Below are 7,284 nucleotides of genomic sequence, written 5' to 3'. Positions count from 1 at the left end.
TGTGATATCTCCTGACCATTTAAAATGTGTTTTTCTTATAGTAATGTCATCCGACCGAGCTCAATCTGAGGAAGCTGGGAGTCATGCTCCGGCTTCAGTACAAAGAGAAGAAACTAGCAGTAGAAGGCCCGAGACAGAGGGTCGAGGGGAGGAGGCAAAAACAGCCTTCTTTCAAATGATGAATGAATGGTTTAATCAATACTTAAGAACTAACCCTGTAGTGCAGCAAGTTCAAGCTCCCCCTCCTGCTCCTCCACCGGTTCTCGAGATCCCACAAGGTACAAGTACTGAATCTATCAGAAAAGGGAAAGCTCCAGTAGATAAAATTCGAAAATATGGGGCCGAAGAATTTCGAGCAGCAGTTGATGATGATTCCGAATGGGCTGAATTCTGGTTAGAAAACACTACTCAGGTTCTGGAAGAATTATCTTGTACACCAGAAGAATGTCTGAAATGTGCCGTCTCACTGCTAAAAGATACAGCTTACCATTGGTGGAACGCTAAAGCTTCAGTTGTTCCGAAAGAAGAAATTACATGGGAATTCTTTCAGACCGAGTTTAGAAAAAAATATATCAGCCAGAGGTTCCTTAACTAGAAAAGAAAAGAATTTCTTGAGCTAAAACAGGGCAATAGATCAGTATCTGAATATGAAAGAGAATTTGTTCGGTTGAGTAAATATGCTCAAGAATGGGTACAGTCAGAAGCTGAAATGTGCAAACGATTCGAAGAAGGGTTGAATGAAGACATTAAGTTACTGATAGAAATTCTTGAAATTCGAGAGTTTGCTACATTGGCAGAGAGAGCTTATAAAGCAGAAGAATTGAGCAAAGAAAAGAAACAGGCTGAGAGGGAAGCTCGAATTTTTAGTAAAAGACCGATGGGAAAATCCCAGTTTTCTACTTCAAAGAAATTGAAGAAATATCAGGATCGTTCTACTTCAGCCATTGGGTATTCGGGCAAAGAGCGAGGTTCTCAACGCACTAATCCAATGCCTTCTACTCCATCAGTGACCAGTGTTGGCAGTGTTGGCACTCATAAACCAAGATGCCAGTACTGTAATAAAGCTCATTTTGGTGAATGCCGATTTAAGAGTGGGGCTTGTTACCGATGTGGTTCTTTTGACCATTTCCTCAGAGATTGTACAGAAAGGGTTGAAAAAGAAGTTGAACATATATCGAAGCTGAGTAATCTAGTTTCGAGGGGCAGACCACCTCGACCATCCGGTAATGTCAGTGGTAGTCGAGGAGCTATAAAAGATACTATAGGTAGGCCTGAGGTACGAGCACATGCTAGGACATATGCCATTCGTGCCAGAGAAGATGCTTCAGCACCCGATGTTATTACTGGTACATTTTCTTTACTTGATACTGATATTACTGCATTGATTGATCCTGGTTCTACGTATTCATATATATATATGTGTTAAACTTGAAATTGTTAAAAATTTATCTGTTGAACCTACTGAATTTGTGGTTAAAGTCTCGAACCCCCTGAGCCAGTCTGTGTTAGTGGATAAAATTTGTAAAAATTGTCCACTGATGGTAAGAGGTTATTGTTTCCCGGCTGATTTGATGTTACTGCCATTTGATGAATTTGAAGTGATATTGGGTATGGATTGGTTAACCCACATGATGCGGTAGTAAATTGTAAACAAAAATATATTGTGCTAAAATGTCAGAATGGTGAGTTGCTCCAGGTTAAATCTGATCAGACAGAGGGGTTATCTGATATGATTTCAGTAATGGCAGCACAGAGGTATGTCAAAAAGGGGTATAATGCTTACTTGGCTTATGTACTCGACACCAAGGTATCTGAGTCAAAGATACAGGCAGTTCCAGTGGTATGTGAATTTTCCGATGTGTTTCCAGAAGAATTACCAGGATTGCCACCAGAAAGAGAAGTGGAATTTTCTATAGATTTGATTCCGGGAACTACTCCGATCTCCATAGCTCCGTACCGGATGGCTCCTATAGAATTAAAAGAGTTAAAGACACAGTTGCAAGAGCTTGTTGACAAGGGTTTTGTCCGATCGAGTCATTCAACTTGGGGTGCTCCGGTTCTGTTTGTGAAAAAGAAAGATGGGTCTTTGAGATTGTGTATCGACTACCGGCAGCTTAATAAAGTAACCATAAAGAATACGTACCCGTTACCCTGGATTGATGATTTATTTGATCAGCTGAAAGGTGCTACTATGTTTTCAAAGATTGATCTTCGATCAGGTTATTATCAGTTACGGGTAAAGGAGTCAGATGTGCCAAAAACAGCCTTTAGAACCAGGTACGGGCATTATGAGTTTCTAGTTATGCCGTTTGGGCTAACTAATGCACCTGCAGTATTCATGGATTTGATGAATCGGATATTCAGACCGTACTTAGACAGATTTGTAGTAGTATTCATTGATGATATTTTGGTTTATTCTCGGGATGGAGAAGAACATGCAGAACATTTAAGAATTGTGTTGCAAATTCTACGAGAGAAGTAGTTGTATGCTAAATTCAGTAAATGTGAATTTTGGCTTCGAGAAGTGGGTTTTCTTGGACACATTGTATCTGCCGAAGGCATCAGGGTAGATCCAAGTAAAATCTCAGCTATTGTCAATTGGAGTCCACCGAAGAATGTATCTAAAGTTAGAAGTTTCTTGGGTTTAGCTAGTTATTATCGGAGATTTGTACAGGGATTCTCTATGATAGCTTCTCCAATGACTCGATTATTGCAGAAAGATGTAAAGTTCGAGTGGACTGATGAATGTCAACAAAGTTTCAACCGATTGAATAACCTATTAACGAAAGCACCTGTATTAGTGCAGCCTGAACCGGGTAAGGAATTTGTTATTTACAGTGATGCCTCATTAAATGGTTTAGGTTGTGTTTTGATGCAAGAAGGTAAAGTAATAGCCTATGCTTCAAGACAACTTAAACCACATGAAAGAAATTACCCAGTACATGATCTTGAATTAGTTGCTATTGTATTTGCGCTGAAGATATGGCGGCATTACTTGTACGGTGAGAAATGTCATATTTATACTGATCATAAAAGCTTGAAATATTTGATGACACAGAAAGATTTGAATTTGAGACAGCGCAGGTGGCTTGAACTGATAAAGGATTATGATTTGATTATTGATTACCATCCGGGTAAGGCTAATGTTGTAGCTGATGCTTTGAGCCGGAAATCTTTGTTTGCTTTACGAGCTATGAATACCCGGTTATCATTGACTGATGATGGTTCAATCCTAGCTGAATTAAGAGCCAAACCGACATTTTTACAGCAAATATGTGAAGCTCAGAAGAATGATGAGAAGTTACAGGTTAAACGGGCACAGTGTGAGTCAGGTAATGATTCTGAATTTCAGATTAGTTCTAATGATTGTTTATTATTCAGAGGTAGGGTATGTGTACCTCAGAATTCAGAGCTCATACAGAAGATTCTACGCGAGGCCCACAGTAGTACTATGTCTGTACATCCGGGGAGTAATAAAATGTATAATGATCTGAAAAAGATGTACTGGTGGTCAGGAATGAAACGTGATATCTCTGAGTTTGTATCAAGGTGTTTAATATGTCAACAAGTTAAAGCTGAACATCAGGTACCTTCGGGGTTACTTCAGCCAATTACTATACCAGAATGGAAATGGGAAAGAATCACTATGGATTTTGTATCGAGGCTACCTTTGTCTCCGAGGAAAAAAGATGCTATTTGGGTGATTGTTGATCGATTAACAAAGTCAGCTCACTTTATTCCGGTACATATGGATTATTCTTTAGATAAACTAGCTGAACTATACATATCTGAGATTGTCAGGTTACATGGAGTGCCTATCTCCATTATATCATATAGAGATCCCCGATTTACGTCTCGTTTCTGGGAAAAATTGCAAGAAGCCTTGGGTACTCAGTTGTATTTCAGCACTGCATTTCATCCTCAGCCAGATGGTCAATCTGAGCGTGTAATTCAAGTATTGGAAGATATGCTCCGATGTTGTATACTAGAGTTTGAAGGTAATTGGGAGAGGTATCTACCTTTGATTGAATTTGCTTACAATAACAGTTATTAGTCTAGTATTAAAATGGCTCCGTATGAAGCTTTGTATGGTAGAAAATGTAGAACATCGTTATATTGGACAGAGCTCAGTGAAAGGAAGATACATGGGGTTGATTTGATCCGGGAAACAGAAGAAAAAGTAAAGGTTATTCGAGATAGTCTAAAAGCAACTTCAGATCGTCAAAAATCATATGCCGACCTTAAGCGAAAAGAGATTGAATTTCAAGTCGGTGACAAGGTATTTCTGAAAGTGTCTCCTTGGAAGAAAGTTCTTCGATTCGGTTGAAAGGGTAAATTGAGTCCAAGATTTATCGGGCCCTATGAAATCATAGAAAGAATTGGACCGGTCGCTTATCGATTGGCATTACCACCGGAACTTGATAGAATCCATAATGTTTTTCATGTATCTATGTTACGACGATATCGATCAGATCCTTCACATGTTATTTCTCCGATAGAAGTAGAGATTCGACCGGATATGACTTACAGTGAAGAACCGGTCAAGATATTGGCACGGGAGACAAAAGAGCTTAGAAATAAAAAGATAAATTTGGTGAAAGTATTGTGGAAAAAGCACAGGATTGAGGAAGCAACATGGGAACCGGAGGAGGCAATGAGGAAACAATACCCAAACCTCTTTACTGGTAAGATTTTTGAGGACGAAAATCCTTAAAAGGGGGGGAGAGTTGTAATGGCCTAAATTCAAGGTTATCGGAACAATGGTTTCGTAACCATAGATCCGATTTAAAGAGAAATTTATTTCAATATTTTTTCTTGAAAACTTATATGATAGGAAAATTTTATCGATTTAGTGATTAGTTAGAAAAAGAAATTATTGAAGAAATTAGGTAAAATAAGGTATCGGGACCTCTATCTCGTAAAACCGAGTCGAAAATAATTTTATAAATATTTATGAAATGTTATTAATGTGGTATTAAAATTTCGTTAGGAAATTTTAATGTTTGGGTAGTCAATTAAATGAAAAGGACTAAATTGTAATAGGTGTAAAAGTTGCTAGAGTGATTAAATAGCTTAAGAGTCTAATGAGAAAGGATTTAAAAGGCAATTAGACCCAAAAGTTATTTGGGCTGGACGGCAAGGGTATGAAATCAGCAGAAAAATTGATAAATTAAGGGTAAAATTGGAATATTACAAAATTAACTAAATAAAACTAGGACTAAATAGGAAATATCTAGATTTCTCTTCATTTCTCTTCAATTCCAGCAGCTAAAAATGCCATAGGAGGGTTCTCTAAGCTGGTATTTCATAATTTTTGCACCAAGTGAGTTAATCCTTGCCTTTTTCTTGTAATTTTTGTGTTTCTAAGACTTTTACAACTAGGTCCTACTATTAAATTCATTAGTTTTTGATTTCATGGATGAAATTGAAAGTCACCATGGTTGATTTCTGTAAGTTTATGATGAAATAGAATGAAATTAAAGCTTTAATTTGTTTATGAGATGATTTTATTAGGCAATTTCAATGGAAATTGATTTTTGGGACCTAATTGTGAAAATGTTTGGGATTAAAGTCTATTGCTGAAATTATGATTCCTAAAGGTTGTAAACTAGTTTAAGGTGATAGAATAAAATGTTAATTGAGAAAAATCAGCTCAATTGAGAGGCTAATTGAGTAGGGACGAAATTATCATTTATTAAAAGCTTAGGGGAAAAATGGTAATAAATAGCTTGCACTAAAACAGTTTGGACAGCAGCAGTAGACTAACTTTGAAAAATCACCAAAAATTGTAGGAATCGAATTAGAAGATTAACAAAATGTGAAATTAAATATTATTGAGTCTAGTTTCTTATAGAAGAAATATTGTAAGCAATGGATTTGTAAATTTTGAGATATAATGAATTTTATGAGACAAGGTCAGAATGAATTAGGGTTCCCCTGTTCTGACTTTGAAAAATTATAAAAAATTGAATAAAAATAATTAGGAACTTAAATTTATATGTATATAATTCTGAATGAGTCTATTTTTAATAGAAACAAACGAGAACATCATTTGAATTCTGTATAAAGAGATAATTTATTTTTAGTGAAGAAGGGTCAAAACTGTTAGACAACAGAACAGAGGTGACTTTGAAGAATAAACTGTACTGATTGGCTAAACCAAAAATTCTGAAAATTTTATGGTAAAAATATATATGAGTCTAGTTTCAGGAAAAATTAACAGATATTAATTTGGAGTTCCGTAGCTCAAGTTATAAATAATTTAGTGACTATGACTCAAGTAGATAGCTTTGAATGAACTATAAATAATAGTTGAATTATAGAGAATGTTGCATATGAACATGAAATGTATTAAATTGATAATTAAATTTATTTATTTAGATCCAGAAGATTCAAATACGAAGCTAGATCGAGGAAAGGAAAAAGTTCGGGATTAGTAGATTTTTACTGTTTACAAACAAGTATCAAGGTAAGTTCGTGTAACTTGAATTATATTCTTAAATGCTTGAGATTGTATGTTATTGATGTGAATATGATTTGAGTGTTCATTGTATGAAAATTAATGAAACATTGATATATTTGATAAAATGGGAAGAAATCTCGGTTGAATGAAAGAAAAATTCGATGGATCTCTGAAAAGGAATTGATGGTAAAAAGGATCTAGCCCGGACGGGTGATCCTATCCTGATATAGCCCTCCCGAAGAATATGTGTAAAATGGATTTAGCCCGGACGGGTAATCTGAATTAGGGTCTGAATTTAGCCTGGACTGGTAATTTAGATCCAAGCTCATTAGAGTAATTGTCGTTGCAGGGGATTTAGCCTGGACTGGTAATCCCGACAGTACTCTATGAGTTTATATTGCAGGGGATTTAGCCTGGACTGGTAATCCCGCTGCAAGGTTGAGGTTCGCGGGAGTGTGCTCTCTGAAATGGAAATGTGCGCACATGAATATGAATTGACGGACCCGGAATTGTACACTAAAAGTGTACCTCTGAAAATCCATCGAAATTCCGATAAATTCAACGTGATAAATATGGAAAAATAACAAGGAAATGGAAATCATGGTATTGACGAGCTCATCAATCATAGTATATATTATTGGTACATGGAAATTATTGTACTAACTTGACTGTTGAGTTTGTGCAATTAGGGTAATAATGCGTTGAATGGATATAGGAATGTTTATTGTATTGTATTGAAAATATTAGGTAAGTATAATTCTTGTTACATGAGCTTACTAAGCACAAAGTGCTTACCCCGTTTCCTTTTTCTCTGTTTTGTA

The sequence above is a fragment of the Gossypium hirsutum genome, chromosome A12 (assembly GCF_007990345.1).
Source record: "Gossypium hirsutum isolate 1008001.06 chromosome A12, Gossypium_hirsutum_v2.1, whole genome shotgun sequence".
Classification (NCBI taxonomy): Eukaryota; Viridiplantae; Streptophyta; class Magnoliopsida; order Malvales; family Malvaceae; genus Gossypium; species Gossypium hirsutum.
This window is presented reverse-complemented; position numbering follows the sequence as displayed.